General features: G+C 37.1%; 1 protein-coding gene across 5 annotated transcripts in view; it reads left to right on the top strand.

The window, feature by feature from the left end:
- The window catches only part of LOC128688240 (uncharacterized), a 254,209-nt gene that overhangs the window by 13,549 nt on the left and 216,942 nt on the right, over positions 1-23,718 (top strand). For all 5 annotated transcript variants that reach the window (XM_070082241.1, XM_070082252.1, XM_070082248.1 and 2 more), the window contains one exon: positions 13,024-13,350. The gene's annotated coding sequence lies outside the window, so the exon portion shown is untranslated. The remainder of the gene's footprint in view (positions 1-13,023; positions 13,351-23,718) is intronic.

Below are 23,718 nucleotides of genomic sequence, written 5' to 3'. Positions count from 1 at the left end.
TCTAACTCTTAAAAAAAGTGTTGAGCAAAAAGATCTTTTGAAAGTACTATTGCTGTTTTTATTGATCTGTAATATATGCTAAGTACAGTGTATGAGAAAGCAGTGTGCTTGCTCTGTAAATCAGAGTCCCCTAGCACCACCTTCCAATCAGATAAACATCCTCTAAGCTCCCCAGTACAAAAAATTCAGGAGGATTTTTTGCTTTCATATGCGAGCAAAATTTCTACAAGCGAGCAGACCTCAAGGCAGGTTCCTTGACACTGGTGAGGGGCTCTTGCTCTTGATCTCAGGAATTGTATCTCGTTTGTTTGTTGGACTATCTTATTGAAACTTGGGTAATGTATGATGGAAAGATGCTTCTTAACGTACACCAAAAATGAAAGAAATCTAAGAATAAATAATGGAGTTCACTTCTCAGCAATTGGCCACCCATTTGCGGTAATTTCGAATGGTTTTTATGGTTGTATTCTTGTTTTTTTGGTCTCATTTGACAGAATGGAGGTATATTACAGAAATAGACATGATTTTAATTGCTTTCACGATGAAAAGTACCTTGAAATAGAGCTCAACCTAGGAGAAATGGTCCGTTGGTTGGCTGTTTCAGAATAAACAAATGACGTTACTGTCCATTCCAATATACAGTCGTGAATGGATTGACATTATTTATACAGTTATTGCAATAAGGAATAACAGTAAATCTTATATTTTTTGTGTGAATAAAAATTACAAATTATTTATATTATAATAATAATAATAATAATAATAATAATAATATTATTATTATTATTATTATTATTATTATTATTATGTATAATAATATGTACAGGTCTCCCTCAACATTCACGTTTTCAACTTTCACGGGCTTCACACATTCGTGAATTCCCAACCGCCAAATTCCCAGCCACCAAATTCCCAGCCGCCAAATCATATTTAAGTTTCCCGCCACCTGCGAGTCCCTACTACCCTCCCTCCGACCCCTGCAACTGGCAGCCAGCCCTCCCACCACTCAGTGTGGTGAGTGTTTTGTTTGTTCATTATTTGCTATTAAACTACAGTATAAATAATGTAAACCCATTCATGACTGCATATTGGAATGGCTATTCGGACAGGTATTAGACGGTGACATCATGTGTTTACTCTTGAACACTGCAAAGAATTAAACATTTCTGCTACAGCTAATAATAACAGTAATAATAATAATAATAATAATAATAATAATAATAATAATAATAATAATAATAAATATGATATAATTGAAGAAGGAAATTGTACAAAAATACGAGGGAGTGGTTGACACATCGTGTTTGGTGCTTGTAGATTGAGTGTGACTGGAGTGGTAGAGGCAGTGATTGAGGCAATGGTATTTAATAACATACATGTTAATAATAATACATGTTATTAATAATTTGTACTGTTATTATTTATAACATATATGTTATTAAATACATACATGTTAATAATAATACATGTTATTAATAACATGTACTGTTATTATTTATAACATATATGTTATTAAATACCACTGCCTCAACCGCTGAATTATTGTGAAATGTTTGGAAGAGCAGAGAGACTAATGTTCACTCCAGCATAAACAAAGTCACACTGACGATGTGTCAACCACTCCCTCGTATTTTTGTACAATTTCCTTCTTCAATTATATCGTATTATTATTATTATTATTATTATTACCATTATTATTATTATTACTATTGTTATTATTAGCAATAGCAGAAATGTTCGATTCTTTGCTGTGTTCAAGAGTAAACACATGATGTCACCGTCTAATACGTTTCCTAATAGCCATTCCAATATGCAGTCATGAATGGGTTTACATTATTTATTCTGTAGTTTAATAGCAAATAATGAACAAACAAAACACTCACCACACAGAGTGGTGGGAGGGCTGGCTGCCAGTTGGGGAGGGGGTCGGAGGGAGGGTAGTAGGGACTCGCAGTGGTGGAGGCATTGGTGGAGGCATTGGTGGAGGCAGTGGTGGAGTCTGTGGTATTTAATAACATACATGTTATTAACATACATGTTATTAAAAAACATAAGTTATTAAAGCATAACATGTATATATTTAGTACAATTTATGACGTTTTCATGTATTTTATGATTATTCATGGTTCAACAAGTTAAGGAAGCAGTATTGTAATATATTTCCCTACAATATATTGGGGCACCAAACATTCACGGTTTTTCAACATTCGCGAGGCTCTTGATCCCCTAACCCTCGCGAATGTTGAGGGAGACCTGTATAATAATAATACGTATAATAATAATTGTATAATAATATAATGCAATAATAATCATAATAATAATATAATACAGTAGGGCCCTGCTTTACGGTGTTTCGCTTTACGACGTTCCGCTAATACAGTCATTTCAAATTACGTATGACCAAAACTCGCTATACGGCTCCCCTCACCTGACTTTCTAATTCGGTCACTGCACCCCACCCGGTTTGTTTACATTCTCTGTGAGATCCGTAAGCACTAAGTCTCTCCATTTTGTCTGGAAACTCCAAAATTTCAAGTGTTTTTAAAAGTTATTTCATATTTTATATATACTCTGATAATTATATTTATGTATACCTGTACCTAAATAAACTTACACACTGTGCTGGCATGCAGGTACACATTAAAATCAGTAAGAGTGTCTTAAGTCTCCAGATGTCATATTAGTAATGATAATAATAATCACCGAGTCTCACTTAAATGTCGTATGTTACGTTAATATACACATTTTCATTAATTCATCTATGATATTTTTTTCAAAATTATATAATAAACACGATGCATAACATATAAGTATGATAAATACACCCCAGAGTTTTATTTATTTATTTATTAATTTGAACATGATACAGTGAAGTACAAAGTTATTACAGTGCAATATGCCAAAGCCCCTTGTATGCAGAGCATTATGAGCAGGCTTAAAATTAACTTAAGATTAACTAAGCAATGATATTTTCAGTGGTAAATACATTATTGTAAACAGATAACAATTTAGCACAAATGAGTATTACAAAGACAGGTCATATGGTCATTTACTGTGTTGCTGAGCATTCAGTAGATTGGAGTATTCTGTTAGGTAATGTAATTAAAAAATAAAGTTTGATTGGGTCACAGGTTAGACATTTATGAGGTACAATAATGAGAAACATTTACGAGGTACAATTTATGAGATACAATTATTCAGTATTTATTTAGTTGTGGGTGAGTAAGTGGTTTTTGAGAAGATACTTGAATTTATAAACAGACAGTAATTCTTTTATATTCACAGGTAATGAATTCCAGATTTTAGGGTCTTTTATGTGCATTGAGTTTTTGCATAGCGTGAGATGGACTCGAGGAACATCAAAGAGTGATCTGTGCCTTGTGTTATGGTTGTGTGTTCTGTTGAGGTTGGTAAGAAGACGTTTGAGGGGAGGGTTTATATCAGAATTAAGTGTTCTATGAATGTAGTAGGTGCAATAATAAGTATAGATGTTTTGTATGGTGAGTAGGTTTAGAGTTTTGAATATTGGCAGAGTGTGCTGCCTTTAGTGGGAATTTGTTATCATTCTGACTGCAGCCTTTTGTTGGGTAATTAATGGTCTGAGATGGTTTATTGTTGTTGAGCCCCATGCACAAATTCCATAGGTGAGATAGGGGTAAATAAGTGAGTGATATAGGGCCAGGAAGGCTGACTGTGGAACATAGTACCGTATCTTCGATAGTATGCCTACGGTCTTGGAAATTTTTTTGGAAATTTGTTGTATATGTGTTTGAAATTTGAGTCTATTATCAAGGTGGATTCCTAAGAATTTTCCCTCTGTGAGTTTTGTGATAGGTGAATAAATAAACATAAATATAAGATGTGGTAGCCAGTCGACTTGCACAAGTGACGCCATATTAGAAATGATAATGATAATAATAATAATAATAATCACCGAGTCTCATTAAATGTCGTATATTACATTAATACGTATACACATTTTCATTAATCCATCCATGATATTTTTTTCAAAATTATATAATAAACATGATACATAACATATAAAGATGATAAATACACCTTACAATAGAATAAATAAACATAAATATGAGATGTGGTAGCCAGATAACTTGTACAAGTGATGCCAAGAATAACATTTTCTCTAATCTAACATAAGAGAAAATGTGTTACTGGGTGTAACTGTAGAAAATTATTCCTTTCGTATGTAAGTTTATTCAGGTATACACAAATACAATTACATAGATTATCATAAATAACAGCATATGTGTAGAGAACCTAGGATAACCCAAAAAAGTCAGAGTGACTTATTTCCATTGCCTTCACTCAGAGCATCATTTCTTCTCAAAATGATGTTACATGAGAATGGGAGTGTTCTTATTTATTTATTCTACAGTATCAATGTAGAGACAACTTGTACACAATGTAACTTGTACACAAACCAGACGTGTACACTTTCTTTGTTTACAAAACTTACCTTCGCCTGATTTGTTTACATAACTCGGCGCCTGTCCTCTCTCATGCACTCATTCTTTCTCTCTCTCATTTATTCGTTTTATCTCATTTACTTACTCCCGACCCTACATTAAGACTACAAATATTTTAAGGTAAGTAATGAGTAAACTGTATATGCATTTTATCGCTCTGGGATGCTTAAATGTAATAGAACATTGTGGGGTCTGGTATGGTAGCCCGGCTGACTGCCATACATACCACACTTGATTTCTTACAATAAATACTACTTGTCTCACCCTAGATTAAGACTATAAATATTTTAAGGTAAGTAATGAGTGCACTATGTGTGTATTGTACTTTTTTTTATTGTTTTTTGATGCCTAGTTCTATTGCTAACTTAATACAGTGGTCCCTCATTTTTCGTAATTAATCTGTTCCTGGAGCCATTACTATAAACGAAATTTACGATTTGCGAATCAATTTTCCCCATAAGAAATAATGTAAATACAATTAATCCGTTCCTGACACCCAGAAGTATTAAAACAAAAAAATTTTTTACATGAAATATACATATAGTACATAAACAATACAATGGGAAATGATGAATGAAACATTAACAGCATAACACTTACCTTTATTGGAGATTCTTCTTAGTGTATGGGAGACTGGAGGAGGAGAGAGATTGGATTGTTTACAGTTTGGAAGAGGAATCCCCTTCCAGCAACACCTCAGGTACCAATTGCTTCTCTGGGGTTGCTTCTCTTCTCTGTTTCTTAATGCCACTAGGACCACCTTGAGAGTCACTCTAGTCCTGTCTCGCAAAGTAACTGTGGAGAGAGCTCTGTTTCTGGCGTCTCTTTAACACTTCCCGAAAATGGCCCAAGACTTTGTCACTGTACATATTTCTCACCTTCTTTACCACAGGCTTGGCACTAGGAGCTTTCTTTGGAGCCATTGTAGCTTATTTAGTAATTGCAAGCACTAAAATGAGTGGAATATTATGAAATATTTCGTAGGAGCACTTGAGGGGACCTTCACTCACTGGTAAACAATGTCAGACTGACTGGGTAGGGAGGCCGCCCCGGCTCACACCGTGTGTACGCGTCCCAGACGAACTACTATTCGCAAGTCAACCTATGAAAAGCGAGTCTGTGTTTATACGAAAATACCCCTATGATTGGCGAAATTTATGATTGCCGAGAACTACGAAAAGCGAGGGACCACTGTATATGTTAGTGTAAACTTGTTATCTAGTATTTGTATGCATTTATAAGTGGGAAAAAAGGGTGTTCCATTTTACGGCGATTTCCGCTTTATGGCGGTAGCCTGGAACCTAACCTGCCATATAAGTGGGGCCCTAGTGTATGTATAATAATACAGTGGACCCCCGGTTAACGATATTTTTTCATTCCAGAAGTATGTTCAGGTGCCGGTACTGACTGAATTTGTTCCCATAAGGAATATTGTGAAGTAGATTAGTCCATTTCAGACCCCCAAACATACATGTACAAACGCACTTGCATAAATACACTTACATAATTACTCGCATTGGGAGGTGATCGTTAAGCGGGGGTCCACTGTAATACATACATAATAATAATGTACTACATATATTTATAATAATAGATGGCTTCAAAAGACCATCACTAGATGGCAGTGTTTACCACAACAAAGAGGGAGCGGTTGTGGCCGCCTCCACTTGTTACATAATGACATATTTTATTCATTCTAGAGTATATATCATGTTTCTATGTTATTTATGTTGTTTGTTATGTCATATTAGATGAACTGTGATATATAAATAAGCCGTATAGATTATATTAGCGATATTATTCATGAAGTATTTTGCCCAGTCTCCAGACAAACTCTTGTCCACTGCCGACACTGCCCATACCACTACATGAATAACATATTTTATTCATTTTAGAGTATTTATCAGGTTTCTATGTTATTTATATTGTTTATATCATATTAGATGAAGTGAGATAGATAAATAAGCCATAGAGTTGATATTAGCGAAATTATTGAAGTACAGAATTCCACTGGAACGGATTAATTGCATTTCAGTTAATTTAAATGAGGAAAATTGACTCTGCAAACGAGCAAATCCAGTTGCAAGCAAAGTCATGGAATGGATTAAACTCGCAAGTAGAGGTTCCACTGTATTTGCTTTGCTCTCTCCTGCAAACCCTTCCTCATATATTTCCTTCATATTCCATCCACCTAAGAATTATTCACCCTCAATGGAAATGAGACAGACAGTCCTTTATGATGCACTGACTTTCGTGGGTTATCCTGGAAGGCTAACCCTTCAGGTTAAAAATCCAAACAAATTTTATCTTATTAGTATATGCACAGATAGATTGCATTAAATTACTGACTAGTACTCCTGACATTCATACTATGCAAAGTGACTACATATCTGGCTCCATTTATTCTATACTATTCAACCTTGAAATTTAATTGGGTTCTTAATTCACATGATTTGATTGTGCAGCTGTTTTATCAATGGCTAACCCATGAATACATTTTATATTTTGTAGGTTTTTCACTGTGCTCAGTTCTTTTTAAAGTTTGGCATATTTTTTTTATTAACACATCAGCTATTTCCCACCAAGGCAGGGTGACCCTGAAAAAAAAAAGAAACACTCATCAATATCATTCACTCCAGCACTGTCTTGCCAAAGGCATGCCTACAACAACACATCAACACTCCTCCTTTAGAGTGCAGGCACTGTACTCCCACCTCCAGGACTTAAACCTGGATTGCCGGTTTCCCAAAATCCCTTCATAAGTTTGGCGTATGACCCCAAAATTGAAAACCATCCACAGAATTTCATTTAAGATGTACTCAATTGCTTTCTCATGCCCCACTCTCTCTCTTTGCCATGTTTATGACTGTCCAACATTAGCCATATTAGAGCAGCATATATAAAGAGATACAGTCTTTGAAACACAAAATGAACCTAAATCCTAAAAAAAAATACGCTGACATAATTTTGTGCCATTCACAGACTCTTGATTTGCTGGACTGAAAGGAACATAATCTTTGTGAATGTGTGGATTTTACATAATCAAACCATAACAATCAACCCTTTATTTTTTCCTCAGTGAATTTTTCATTACAATTATTTTTTTTAGTCATTATTTTCTGCATAAATTCTCACTACTGCCTCTAGTCTCCTATTGGAGGCTATGCTGCAGATTATTATAAAAATGTTGACTTGGCTATTATCCTTTTTGTTCATTGGGTGTCCATTGAAAAAGCTTTTCTTTCCACAGATTCCTCAATGCTTCTGGAAGAGTGTTCTTTTCTTTCCTTAGGAATATATCATTCTAAAATGCTTGCAAGATCCACTCTTCTTCAATTTTTGGATTTTTTTTTTAGATTAGAGTTTTTATCACTATATTCTTCAACAAGAAAATTTACATGCATTTCATTTTCATTATGAGCATATACTCTGTAATTTTTTTAACCATTTTATAGGTTTGTGGATGGCTAAAAAATTATGCAATATATTTTATTACTCCCTTAAGACACTGGCATAATAACTGTAAAGCAATTTTAGTAAATATTTTTAATATTAAAGAAATTTTTTTAGAAATTGGCTATAAGCCAGTAAATTACTGAATATCACTTGCTAATTAGACCATCCTGCAAATCCCCTGACTTTAGACAGTAAGTACATTAAGATGTTAACATTCATTATTGACCCATATCATCAAAATTAAAATCCTTTCCCCTAATTATTTTTTATTGCCACTGCAAACAAAGTATTGCAGTGGCACATCACATACACGCTAAGAATACATTTCATGCGTTAGGTGAACATTAGTCCATTTGTTGCTCCACTACTGTACCTGCAAGTGCGAGTCCCCTATTCTAATTCAGAATGAATACTACAGACATAATGAAATCCTTAAATGCAAGTAACAATTTACTCCGGGTATAAGCCAGTCATCACCACAGCAGTCCAACCAAGGGAGGAGCTTCATAATGCCTGTGGTTCAAATAGCTTGAGCAGTGCTGTGAAACACCACCATGAAAACCATCAAAGAATCTGCCTCTCAGTTGCCATTTTTAAAGTAAACACAAGGTCAGAGGTTACTTGTTTCCATCTTGAGTATACCTGGAGAGTGTCAATGACACGTGGCACAGTCTGTGACCAGGCCTTATGGAGGATCAGGGCCTGATCAACCAGGTTGTTACTGTTGGCCGCACACAACCCGACGTACAAACCACAGCCCGGCTTATCAGGTACTGACTGTAGGTGCCTGTCCAGTGCCTTCTTGAAGACAGCCAGGGGTCTATTGGTAATCCCCATTTTGTATGCTGGGAGGCAGTTGAACAGTCTTGGGACCCTGACACTTATTGTGATGTCTCTTATCATACTAGTGGCACCTCTGCTTTTCATTGGGAGGATGCTGTATCGTCTGCCAAGTCTTTTGCTTTTGTAGGGAGTGATTTTTGTGTACAAATTTGTTAGGAATCCCTCTAGGATTTTTCCAAGTGTATATAATCACATATCTCTCCTGCCTGTGTTCTAAGGAGTACAGGTTGAGGAACTTCAAGCATTCCCAGCAATTGAGGTGCATCTAAGTCAAAAATTTACTGCTGATGGCATATTTCAGGTTACTGTGATTAAGACAGATCATCATAAGCACCGCTGGTCTCAATAATGTAGCTCTACATTAAAGATAGTGCAAAGGTTAATTTGAGAAATAATTATAAAACTTTGCAGAAGAGTAGGCTCAGTGCATTTACCACTGATTTTTATTAAAGGATAAGAGTTAAAAAATCGCATAACAACAAAAAGTGCACAATGACCTCACTTTTCAGTTGCATAAGAACAAATTTTTACCACATATAGCTAATTGGTAGTAGAAATAGTCACCGCACACAAGAAACCACGTATGTATAGCTAATTGACGATAGAAATAGGATCATCGTTCACGGGTGAAATTGTTTAAAACAGATCCATGTAAAGTGAGGGGAACCTGTATTTTGTAGATACAGTACATAGTCGGTATTCTATTTTAACCCTTTCAGGGTCCAAAGGCAAAATTTCCAGGAGTGCCCCAGTGTCCAAGAAATTTTGAAAAAAAAAAAAAATTCTTACAGAATTAAAGATAATAATTCTGTGGAGGTAATAAAACAAAAAAAATTCTGATCAGTACTTACTGAGATACAGAGGCGGGAAGTTGACCCAAAATGACCAGGTGGCGGCAACATCAGCGACTTCCGCAAAATTGCATTTCTTTATTATGTTTTTTATACTTTTTTCTTTTCTTTTCTAATTTTTTCTTTTTCTACTAACATTTGTGGCCTGTGAGACCAATACTGTATATATATACACTCACTGCATTGAACACAATAACCACACTAAAGTTATTATTATAATATTGTTTACCAGTATTGTTTACAATAAACATGCACAAATGTTGTATATTACTAATGTTCTATTATATATTTACATATGTACAGTCACTGGACATGTTTCTAGAACTGCTGCAGTCTGTGGAAGTCCTTGAAACAAGATATCATGCACAGAGGTACCTTACATTCCTTGCACATAAACCGAGTGCCTTTGAATCATTGTTCCTGTCATTTTGTGCACAGACAACACATCTCTTCTGAACCCATTTCTTCTTAGTTGCAGGAAGCTGTATTAGGAAGTGATCACCTTCCTTCCTCAAATGCTTGGGTATTTCCTGAGGAGTTCGAGGACGGTTTTGTATAGGTGGTGTTGTTACCTGGTACTTCATTATGAGCTGTCTGACAACAGACAAACAAAATTCACCATATGGTGATCTGTTGCCGGTCTTTATTTGGAACATATTATATGCATTGAGCATTGAAATGTCCATGAGATGGAAGAAAAGTTTCATGTACCACTTGTAACCCTTATGAACACAATCAACAAAGCCAATCTGCATGTCACATTTGTCAACCAAACACAGATTTTGTGTATAATCAATCACTGTTACTGGTATTCGAATATGTTCATTGGTGACTCTATAAACTTTGCCACTGTCTCTCATTTTGTTAGGGTGAATGGTTGTCAACAATGTGACATCTCGTTTGTCATGCCATCTCAATGTCATGATGTCATTGGCAGTAAACACCTGTACCTCAGCAGCACGAGTGCCTGCGTTGAACTTGGGCATGTGTTTACGATTAGAATGCGCTGTGCCACACACATCTGTCATGTTCACTTGCAAGAAATCACTGAGTAAAGGGCTTGTGTACCAGTTATCAGTATATAATGTATGCCCCCTACCAAGATAAGGTGCCATTGTGTTTCTAACTACGTCACCTGAGATACCCAATAACATCCTGGTATCTTTCAATGTTTTACTTCCTGTGTATACAATAATATCCAATACCAGGCCACTGTCAGTCACAGAGTACAAACAGTTTTATACCAGAGCATTTCCTCTTGCTCGGTATATACTGCTTGAATGTCAGTTTACCTTTGAACAAAATCAGAGACTCGTCAATTACAAGATTCTTGAATGGATGAAAGTACATGTTGAACTTTTGTTTCAGATACATAAAAGCATTTCTAATACTGTATAACCTGTCACTTCTGTCAGGCCTGGTTTTGTCAGAGAAGTGCAACGTACGTAACAGTAAGATAAACCTGTTAACTGGGATGATTTCACTGAAGGCCAGGGTACAAATTAGCCGGTCTGTGAACCAGTATGATTTTATATTATGCTTATAGACATGAGGCATAAGCATTATTGTTGCAAAAAGCAAATACATTTCAGCCACAGTTGTCTCTCTCTACCGGTGTAGTTTTGACTGTGGTGATATGATCGTATTTGCCATGGTGTACTAAAAATACTTGTTACTTTTCCTGATAATAGTTTCCATCAAGGGCTGGTCAAAGAATAGTTCAAAGAATTCCAGTTCATTTGCAGTGTTTCCAAGGAAACAAGCTGGTAGTATTCCACTTTGAGAGTCATCAAACTGATGGGGAGTGGGAACAAAATTGGAATTTTGCTGCCAATCCCAGATGCGATTTGCTGGTAGATACTGGACATCTTAAGCTGGTTGTGGTTGCAGTTGTAGTTGCGGTGCGGTGGTGGATGACGTTCCGCTTTGTCCTTGATCTAATAAGTCAGCGGCGTGGGTCCCAGCCTGGGCTGGTGAGTCATGCATGGCTGTGGCACTACCACCACCACCACTGTCACCACCAATACCACCACCACCACCACCACCTACTGATGCCTGTGGTCTATCCATGCCAAGTGTAGCCACATCATCCTCACTTTCACTGTCTATTCCTGGTGTAGGGCCACGGGATATACTCTGGGATGTACTCCGTCCTCTGGGCACTTCATAGGGAACACTAGCCAAGCACATGTGGCGGCGTATATACTGACGCTTCACTAGTGAATATGACTCATCACTATCACTACAGTGGATCCCCGGTTAACGATATTTTTTCACTCCATAAGTATGTTCAGGTGCCAGGCGTGACCGAATTTATTCCCATAAGGAATATTGTGAAGTAGATTAATCCATTTCAGACCCCCAAACATACACGTACAAACGCACTTACATAATTACACTTACATAATTGGTCGCATTCGGAGGTAATCGTTATGCGGGGGTCCACTGTACTCAAATGATTATCAAGATAAATAAATTCACAATCCACATCACTATCATCATCATTACTGAAGTCTGAAGCCTGGCCATGCGAAAATATTAGTTTTCTCTTGCAACGAGGTACAACTGAACGTGACTGAGATGTGCCCACTCCAGAAGTAGAAGGTTGAAGATTGTCAGGGTTTTCTGCACTATTTTTGATATCCTGGTCATTGCTTTTGATCACTAATCGATCAAAGCCATGGAAGTTTTCTTTTCCACTTCCATCAGCATCAGAACTATCAGTTAGGAAGAGGAGAGTCCCAATTTGTCTCTGAGCGAGAGCTGCCTTGCCACGAGGCATGGTGAACAAAACTTACTGAGGCGGTGTTCCCACAATGCCATGCAGGCGCCTAGAATTTTTGTTTATGGCTCACACACGCCATGCAGGCCCGTTCTTTTAGATGTAGGCCTACCAGCCTTCTCACGCTAAATTTGACGCCGCTAGAATTTTGGCGTAGTTATACAGCTTGGACTCTCAACGTAAAGCCGTAGAACTACACACGGACCCTGAAAGGGTTAATAATTCCTATAGCAACCAATTAGTAACATAGTGGCTAGCAGTGATAGATCACATTATATAATTACTGTATTTTCTTGATATAGTAAGGCCTCCATATTCACTACATCAATATTAGAGTTTATCTCATCTCCCTTGACCAGGGAAGCATACTCCAATCAGAAAAGGTAGTAATTTTCCTCCTGTGCCAATTTCTTCTCACAGTTAAGGAAATAGAGATGAAATTTTGCCAACCTCTTTTGGAACTTATCTTAACACTATTTCTATATACACTGTTATGTACATGTTTTTTAAATAATTTGCAATGAAATGGGAAGTAATAAGTTTTCTTACAACTTCAGTAATCATTGATAACTCATGTTACCAATGGGTATCCATCCTCTTTTCTCAGGCTGAGTGAGATGAGAAAATAAAAATGGAGGCAGCTCATCAGCAGACGTTTGAAGATTCTTACAAATATAATGCTGTATATCCTTGTGGAGAGCTGACCAGTGAAAGAGCTTATGTACTGCAACCTGACAGGGAAAGAAGATATTTTGTGAGGATTTCAGAGAATGAAGAAAGGGAACCAGTGTCAGTTGTTAAGAATAATGAGACAAGTTGTGCTGAAGAAAGGGAACCAGTGTCATTTGTTGAAAACGAAGAGGCAAGTGATGGTGAAGAAAGAAGACCAGTGTCAGTCAGAATTAAAACTACAACACATCATGATGATTATGAGGTAATATTCCCTGGTAGTAAATCATTTTGTTTATATCAGTGCTATAGTATTATATGGGCAGTCAGTAGACAGTGTTCTCACAGTAAATATGTATGTCATGAGTGTTCCATTAATACAGTGTATGTAAAACTATAGTTATTCTCTATAAGATGTATTTTTTGTTAAAATTTTGGGGCATCTGGAATGGATTAATTGGATTTACATTATTTCTTATGGGAAATATTAACAAAAAATACATTTTTATAGAGAATAACTATAGTTTTACATACAGAAAAGGGATGATGAAATTCGTGGGTCCACTGTAAATCCTGGGTATGCATTCAAGTGTAGAAATGGTATTTATGTAAACGGATTTTTGTATACAGCAAAGCATAGCTAGACTTTTTTGAACTTTGTGGGATGCTTCCAGTATACAGGGAACCTCTACTTACGAGTGCCCCAACGTGTAAGTTTTTCAAGATACGAGCAGTTGCTCGATCGATTTTTTGCTTCCAGATGCTAGCAAAATTTCAAGATGTGAGCAGGCCTCAAGGGAGGTTCCTTGACACTGGTGAGGGACTCTTGCTCTTGATCATGGGAATTGGATCTCAGTTGTTTGTTGGACTATCATATTGAAACTTGGGCAATGTATGATGGAAAGATGCTTCTTAACGTACACCAAAATTGAAAGAAATAGGACTTTAACCCTTAAACGGTGCAAACGCATGTACATGTATATATATGTTCACCTGTGCAGCGCCCCAAATATTTTGAGAGAAAAAAATCATTTTTTTCTATAGGAAAAAAGAGAATGTGGTATCCAGGCGTCCCCAATTTTTTTCATATGGCGTACACTGAGTGTGCACACCCATTCTCTCACATCTAGGCAACTTAGGCCTATCGTGCCAATGTTGAATGAATGACAAATGAAACGTATATATATGTTTGGGGCGCTATGCGAGAGAATGTATATATATGTTTGGACCGTTTAAGGGTTAAGTAACGGAGTTCACTTCTCAGCCATTAGCTGCCCCTTAGCGGTATATTTTCATATGTTTTTTTTATGGTTGTATTCTCATTTTTTGGTCTCGTTCGATAGAATGAAAGATATACTACAGAAATAGATATGATTTTGATTGGTTTCATGATGAAAAGTACCTTGAAATTGAGCTCAAATTAGCAGAAATGTTCGATTCTTTGGCGATGTTTAAGAGTAAACAAATGACTTCACCATCCAATACCTGTCCGACTGGCCATTCCAATACACAGTCATCAATTGGTTGACATTTTTTATACAATTATTACAGTAATGCAGTAGTCTGCATAGCAGTAAATCTTCTATTTTTTGTGTTTTACCTGGAGTTTACCTGGAGAGAGTTCCGGGGGTCAACGCCCCCGCGGCCCGGTCTGTGACCAGGCCTCCTGGTGGATCAGAGCCTGATCAACCAGGCTGTTGCTGCTGGCTGCACGCAAACCAACGTACGAGCCACAGCCCAGCTGATCCGGAACTGACTTTAGGTGCTTGTCCAGTGCCAGCTTGAAGACTGCCAGGGGTCTGTTGGTAATCCCCCTTATGTGTGCTGGGAGGCAGTTGAACAGTCTCGGGCCCCTGACACTTATTGTATGGTCTCTTAACGTGCTAGTGACACCCCTGCTTTTCATTGGGGGGATGGTGCATCGTCTGCCAAGTCTTTTGCTTTCGTAGTGAGTGATTTTCGTGTGCAAGTTCGGTACTAGTCCCTCTAGGATTTTCCAGGTGTATATAATCATGTATCTCTCCCTCCTGCGTTCCAGGGAATACAGGTTTAGGAACCTCAAGCGCTCCCAATAATTGAGGTGTTTTGTCTCCGTTATGCGCGCCGTGAAAGTTCTCTGTACATTTTCTAGGTCGGCAATTTCACCTGCCTTGAAAGGTGCTGTTAGTGTGCAGCAATATTCCAGCCTAGATAGAACAAGTGACCTGAAGAGTGTCATCATGGGCTTGGCCTCCCTAGTTTTGAAGGTTCTCATTATCCATCCTGTCATTTTTCTAGCAGATGCGATTGATACAATGTTATGGTCCTTGAAGGTGAGATCCTCCGACATGATCACTCCCAGGTCTTTGACGTTGGTGTTTCGCTCTATTTTGTGGCCAGAATTTGTTTTGTACTCTGATGAATAAAAATTCCAAATGGTAAGCAAGAGTATTATCATAAGACTGTTTTTTTTTTTTTTTTTTTAAACAAACCGGCCATATCCCACCAAGGCAGGCTGGCCCAAAAAGAAAAACGAAAGTTTCTCTTTTTAAATTTAATAATTTATACGGGAGAAGGGGTTACTAGCCCCTTGCTCCCAGCATTTTAGTCGCCTCTTACAACACGCATGGCTTACGGAGGAAGAATTCTGTTCCACTTCCCCATGGAGATAATAGGAAATAAACAAGAACAAGAACTAGAAAGAAAATAGAAGAAAACCCAGAGGGATGTGTATATATACATTTATATGCTTGTACATGTATGTGTAGTGTGACCTAAGTGTAAGTAGAAGTAGCAAGACGTACCTGAAATCTTGCATGTTTATGAGACAGAAAAAAGGACACCAGCATTCCTACCATCATGTCAAACAATTACAGGCTTTCGTTTTACACTCACTTGGCAGGACGGTAGTACCTCCCTGGGCGGTTGCTGTCTACCAACCTGCTACCTAGAATAAGACTATGTATGTACTAATAAATAATAATACGTATAATATAATAATTATACATATAGTATACGTAATATGATATAAATTATTATAAGAATACGTACAAACTAATAATAATAATAATAATGTGTACAATAATAATAATACAGTAGTATAATAATAATAATAATAATAGTATAATAATAATGTACATATACTGTAATAATAATTATAACTCATCAAAGATGTTACAAATTTGTACAACTATAAAGCCTCTTATTTCAAATACTCACTTGTACTTCATGTTGTAATTTGTTTACTGTATTTTTACCACTGAATATATCATTGCTTAGTTAATCTTAAGTTAATTTTAACCCTTTCAGGGTCCGTCCCGTAGATCTACGGCTTTACGTTCAGGGTCCAAACCGTAGATCTACGTCATGAGCTCAGCTCACTCTGATAAACTGTGAGTGGTACACTTGGGCCTAGATATGAGAGAATACATCTATGTGGTATGTGTGCACCACATAAAACAAATCCTGCAGCACACTGTGTATAATGAGAGAAAAAAAACTGATACCAAGATTTTCGATTAAAACAGCAACTTTGCAGTGTTTTTTCATATGTTTTTTATAGATGTATTTGCAATTTCTTGGTCTCATTTGATAGAATGGAAGACATATTACAGAAATAGAGATGATTTTGATTGGTTTTAGCACTGGAAATGGCTTGAAACTGAGCTCAAAGTAGCAGAAATGTTAAATTTTTGCCAATGTTCAAGAGTAAACAAACGACCTCACACGTCTAATACACACCAGCTGGTGGGTCTAATATACATTCACAAATGTGGTGATGATATTTATACAATTATTACAATATTGCATAACAGTAAATCTTCTATTTTTTGGTGTGAATAAAAATTCATTATGTGAATAAAAAATCAAAATGGGATTTATTTGTAAAGCCTCAAAACGTAACTAATGAACCGAGGAAATGTTAGTTTAGTGCCAGGAATGCCTACATTGTTTATTCTGGATGCTGTTTTGAAATTGGAATATTTTGAACTTTGTGTTAAATTGGCCAAATTACCAATTTCCGATCACTTTATTTTGTAGTTGCAACAGTTGACTTGGCGATTTCTTGTGCTCAATCGATAGAATAGAAGTAATACTAGTGAAATAGCTAAGAATTTGGTCGACTGGAATGATGTAATTGCCCTAAAATGGGAGTCAAAGTCGGCAAAATCGACGATTCGTAAATATCGCTGACACATCAAAATTCGCGAGAGCATAATTTCGTCAATTTTCCATCAAATTTCGTACTTTTTGTTTTATTACCTTCACAAAAAGATTCTCTACCATTTCATAAGAAAAATAACAAACTTTTTTTTGGAAAATTCTTGGACACTGGGGCACCACTTCAGATTTTGGCCTTGGACCCTGAAGGGGTTAAGCCTGCCCACAATGCTCTGCATACAAGGGGCTTTTGGCATGTACACTCAACCACTGTTTTCCTTTTGTACAATTATGTATCTATATATCATGTCCAAATAATAATAAATAAATAAATTAAATAAATAAATAAATAATAATAGATGACTTTGAAAGGCTGTCACTAGATGGCATTGAATACCACTGCAATGCGGGAGCAGTTATGGCTGCCTCCACCTGTCACATAATGACATATTTTATTCATTCTAGAGTATACATCAGGTTTCTATGTTATTTTCATTGTTTATTATGTCATATTAGATGAATTTTGAAAGATAAATAACCTGTAGAGTTGATATTAGTTAAATATTGAAGGAGTATTTTGTCCTGTCTCCAAACAAACTCGTCTGCTGTCGGCACCATTATGTAGTCACATACATAATGACATATTTTATTCATTCTAGAGCATATATCAGGTTTCTCTGTTATTTATATTGTTTATTATATTAGATGAATTTTGATAGATAAGCCATAGAGTTGATATTAGGGAATTATTGAAATATTTTGTCGTGCCTGGAATTCCACTGGCACAGATTAATTCCATCTCAATTAATTTAAATGAGGAAAACTGACTCGACGAACAAGCAAATCGAGATGCGAGCAAGGTCACGGAACTGATTAAACTCGTAAGTGGAGGTTCCACTGTAGTTCCTTTTTTATGCCATTTACCAAACCTCACTTCCAGTAAATATTTGTGCCAGAAAATTATTGTAACAGGCCTTATTCAGTAATTACATTAAAACACAGTTACAAATAATACTGTCCTTAAGGTATTGAAAAATTGTGAAGGATAAAATTATTATTTTAATCTTCACTGAAAAAAAGCTTGACAAAAGTCTAGAAGATTTTGGCAATGAAAACAATTTATAAGACTTGTTTGGAAATTCTTATTTGACTAACTTTCACTGGGGTCATTCACAATGATGTCAGTTGGATGAGACCTGTCCAAGGAGGAGAAAAGTAAAAATAAAATCTTGAAGTTGATAATAAGCAAAATAGTAGAAGTGATTAATACAGAAAATTTTTTCTAAAGAGTAGCTGCCCTTATCCTTTATTTCAAAGGTATTTCATGAAAACAGTTAATAGTAATTAAACCAAAATGTAGAAGAAAAGGGAAATAGTATAAGAGACTGACTCATTCGTAACGTTTATACATACAGTACAGGCATGAGTGGAATAATCTAAACAAGATGAATTAAATACCCAGTACTGTCTAACCTAAGCTGAAACTATATATAAATTAGGTATAATAGTATTTTAAGATTACCCTAACTTTGCTTACTGTAAGTAACTCAACCTTTGTAATTTACATAATTAACAGAGCACAGTTGCCAATTTATTTTAGCACTTTTTGCTGTCTTCCATCAAAGTAGGGTGACCCAACAAAGAAGAAAACAGTGCCACTGTCATTCAGATACTATCTTGCCAGAAGTGTGCTGACATTTCAGTTCAGAAGACCATCCAAGCTGTAGCATCCCTACCCCTCCTTCAGAGTGCAAGCACTGCACTTCCCACTTCCAGGACTTGAGTCTGGTTAACTGGTTTTCCTGAATCCCTTCATAAATGTTACCTTGCTTTTACTCCAATACCATGTCAGAACATAAAAACCGCTTGTCTTCACTTCTATCTAACATTCTCACACATGCCTGTTGGGTGTCCAAGCCCCTCACTCCTAAGATGATTCTGTACCTCTCCTTCCCTCCACCCCAGATTTATAAGCCATCTTAATCATCCTATTTTATTCCATTTTCTCTAAGTGGTCAAACCACCTCAACAACCCCTCCTCAGCACTCTGAATAATAATTTTGGTAACTCTCTCCAAACTCCAAATTCTCTGCATAATATTCACACCACACATTGCCCTGAAACATGACATATCTACTACATCCAGCCTTCTTGCTGCAGCCTTCAAACCCATGCTTCATGCCCATACAACAGTGATGGTACCTCTATACTCTAGTACATTCACCATTTTTTTTCTTCATGGATAAAGTTTTGTCTCCACAAATGCCTCAGTGTACTACCCACTTCTTTCCGTTTATCAATTCTCTGGTTCGCCCCATCTCATAGACCTGCCAACAAGTCCACTCCCAAATATCTGAACTTACTTCCTCCATACTCTCTCCCTCCAATCTAATATCCAATCACTTATTGCCTTTATTATTTGATGCTCTCAACACCTTGCTCTTACCTGTATTTACTTTTAATTTCCTTCTTTTACAAACTCTCCCAAATTTGTTTACCAACCCTTGCACTTTTTCTTCCGAATCTCCCAGAAGAGCTGTGGCATTAGCAAAAAGCAACTTTGACAGCTCCCACTTCATACCAGAGTCACTCTCTTTCAATCCCACATCTTTTCCCAACATCTTATCCTAGAGGTCACTTCTTTTACAAGCCCATATATAAATATGTTAAAAATAACTAAGGCCTACTTTTCTGGAAAATCCAATATAATTTGATCCTTTATTGGCAATGTTTTGCCCACATAGCAGGCTTGATCAGTTCACAAACAGATCTACCTAGAGAGAGAGAGAATGTTCATATATATGGGAGACATTGTGATGTGAAGAGTCAGGTGAGATATGTTGAAGCTTACTTCTTGGGTAACAGGTTAGACAAATATATGGCTAGAAGGAGTCTTGGATTTAAGAAAGACCTGCCTTACTTGGCCTAGTTTGCCTGCTGCAGTGTTCCTCTCTTCTGTGACCTGTTGCTCTGTGAGATATTGAAGCTTCCTGGTAAGAGGCTTAACCTTTTACCAGGAAGCTTCATCCATCTTCACCAGATTCACATCTGGCTCTTCCTCATTCCTGAAAGGTGTTTTATGTCCCTGTCCAATGCAGGAAATCACTGCCTTCCTCTCTTCATCAACATTAAAGAATTCCTTAAATTATTTTTTTCATCTTTCCAGTACCTCCACCTCATTTTATGGCTCCCCTGTTTTTAACTGTTAAATTCACTTGTTCCCTAGGCTTTCTCAGCTTACTGTTCTTTCTCCATAACATTTCCCTGTTCTCAGAAAAAAAGTTAATACAATCACTCCCACTCTTATTAACTCTCCTTTTGCACTCCCTCACTACTCTTAACCTTTCCTTTACTCTCTCTATCTCTTTCTACTCCCTCTTCATATCACTTCTACATTGTAAAAACTTTTCACATGAATTGTTTTTTTCCGCCCATGCTGCCCAATTTACTTTGTCATTCCAGTAGTTGCTCTTCTTCCTTCCTGCACCCATTACTCTCTACCCACAAACTTCTGCTGCACATTCTAATGCTATATTCTTAACTTTACCCATATCTCCTTATTACCAACCTTTCTTCCAATAGTTGCTTATATCTTACCCTAACTATTTCCTTTAATTTATACACTTCTCTACTTTTTTTTTTTTTTTTTTCAACAAGTCGGTCGTCTCCCACCGAGGCAGGGTGACCCAAAAAAGAAAGAAAATCCCCAAAAAGAAAATACTTTCATCATCATTCAACACTTTCACCACACTCACACATTATCACTGCTTTTGCAGAGGTGCTCAGAATACAACAGTTTAGAAGCATATACGTATAAAGATACACAACATATCCCTCCAAACTGCCAATATCCCAAACCCCTCCTTTAAAGTGCAGGCATTGTACTTCCCATTTCCAGGACTCAAGTCCGACTATATGAAAATAACCGGTTTCCCTGAATCCCTTCACTAAATATTACCCTGCTCACACTCCAACAGATCGTCAGGTCCCAAGTATCATTCGTCTCCATTCACTCCTATCTAACACGCTCATGCACGCTTGCTCGAAGTCCAAGCCCCTCGCCCACAAAACCTCCTTTACCCCCTCTTTCCAACCCTTTCGAGGACGACCCCTACCCCTCTTTCCTTCCCCTATAGATTTATATGCTTTCCATGTCATTCTACTTTGATCCATTCTCTCTAAATGACCAAACCACCTCAACAACCCCTCTTCTGCCCTCTGACTAATGCTTTTATTAACTTCACACCTTCTCCTAATTTCCACACTCCGAATTTTCTGCATAATATTTACACCACACATTGCCCTTAGACAGGACATCTCCACTGCCTCCAACCGTCTCCTCGCTGCTGCATTTACCACCCAAGCTTCACATCCATATAAGAGTGTTGGTACTACTATACTTTCATACATTCCCTTCTTTGCCTCCATAGATAACGTTTTTTGACTCCACATATACCTCAACGCACCACTCACCTTTTTTCCCTCATCAATTCTATGATTAACCTCATCCTTCATAAATCCATCCGCCGACACGTCAACTCCCAAGTATCTGAAAACATTCACTTCTTCCATACTCCTCCTCCCCAATTTGATATCCAATTTTTCTTGATGTAAATCATTTGATACCCTCATCACCTTACTCTTTTCTATGTTCACTTTCAACTTTCTACCTTTACACACATTCTCAAACTCATCCACTAACCTTTGCAATTTTTCTTTAGAATCTCCCATAAGCACAGTATCATCAGCAAAAAGTAACTGTGTCAATTCCCATTTTGAATTTGATTCCCCATAATTTAATCCCACCCCTCTCCCGAACACCCTAGCATTTACTTCTTTTACAACCCCATCTATAAATATATTAAACAACCATGGTGACATTACACATCCCTGTCTAAGACCTACTTTTACCGGGAAGTATTCTCCCTCTCTTCTACACACCCTAACCTGAGTCTCACTATCCTCATAAAAACGGTAAAGGTGGTTTTGTGGGCGAGGGGCTTGGAGTTCCAGCAAGCATGTGTGAGCGTGTTAGATAGGAGTGAATGGAGACGAATGGTACTTGGGACCTGACGATCTGTTGGAGTGTGAGCAGGGTAATATTTAGTGAAGGGGTTCAGGGAAACCGGTTATTTTCATATAGTCAGACTTGAGTCCTGGAAATGGGAAGTACAATGCCTGCACTTTAAAGGAGGGGTTTTGGATATTGGCAGTTTGGAGGGATATGTTGTGTATCTTTATACGTATATGCTTCTAAACTGTTGTATTCTGAGCACCTCTGCAAAAACAGTGATAATGTGTGAATGTGGTGAAAGTGTTGAATGATGATGAAAGCATTTTCTTTTTGGGGATTTTCTTTCTTTTTTGGGTCACCCTGCCTCGGTGGGAGACGGCCGACTTGTTGAAAAAAAAAAAAAATATTACACCCACACATTCAAACAGCCAACCTTTAAAATTTTCTGCTTTGTGCTTTTAGTAACTTACACAAAAGAAAGGGTTACCAGTCCCTTGCTCCCATCATTTTAGTTCCTTTTTATGACTGACATGGATGGTTTATAGAGGAAGAATTCTTACCTATTTTCCCATGGAGATGAAACACTATAAGAACAAGAACTATTATGAGAGTAAAAGAAAATTTAAATGTGTGTGTGTATACGTATATATGTATACTGCATGTGTAATATGAACTAGGCGTAAAGTAGACATTACAAGATATACTTGTCATCTTATGTATTATGAGACAAAGAAAAGATGCCAGCAATCTGCCAATGTGTGAAAAGTTATGTACAGATTTTCATTTCGCAGTTGTTTGGCAGGATGGTTGTACCTCCCTGGGTGGTTGCTGTCTACCATCCTACTACCTATGCCTATGTACTACCAACCTTAATATACAGTGGACCCCCGGTATTCGATGTTAATCCATTCCTGAGAGCTCATCGAATACCGATAATATCGAAAACCGAATCAATTTTCCTCATAAGAAATAATGAAAATCAGATTAATCCGTGCAAGACACCCAAAAGTATGAAAAAAAAAAATTTTACTACATGAAATATTAAGTTTAATGCAATAGAATAATTACAATAACAATAAAATAATTGACACTTACCTTTAATGAAGATCTGGTGATGATTGATGGGATGGAAGGAGGGGAGAGGTGTTAGTGTTTAGAAGGGGAATCCCCTTCCATTAGGACTTGAGGTAGCAAGTCCTTTTCCAGGGTTACTTCCCTTCTTCTTTTAATGCCACTAGGACCAGCTTGAGTCACTGGACCTCTGTCGCACAACAAATCTGTCCATAGAGCTCTGTACCTCCCATTCCTTTACGATTTGTCTAAAATGGGCTACAACATTGTCATTGTATTAGCTGTGTTAGGGTGATTTTCATCCATAAAGGTTTGCACTTCAACCCACTGTGCACACATTTCCTTAATTTTTGAAGTAGGCACAATGTATTCCAGAACTGGTATAGGCTTCTCAGGGTTAGCCCCAAA

Source organism: Cherax quadricarinatus, chromosome 1, assembly GCF_038502225.1.
Source record: "Cherax quadricarinatus isolate ZL_2023a chromosome 1, ASM3850222v1, whole genome shotgun sequence".
Classification (NCBI taxonomy): domain Eukaryota; kingdom Metazoa; phylum Arthropoda; class Malacostraca; order Decapoda; family Parastacidae; genus Cherax; species Cherax quadricarinatus.
This window is presented reverse-complemented; position numbering and strand designations above follow the sequence as displayed.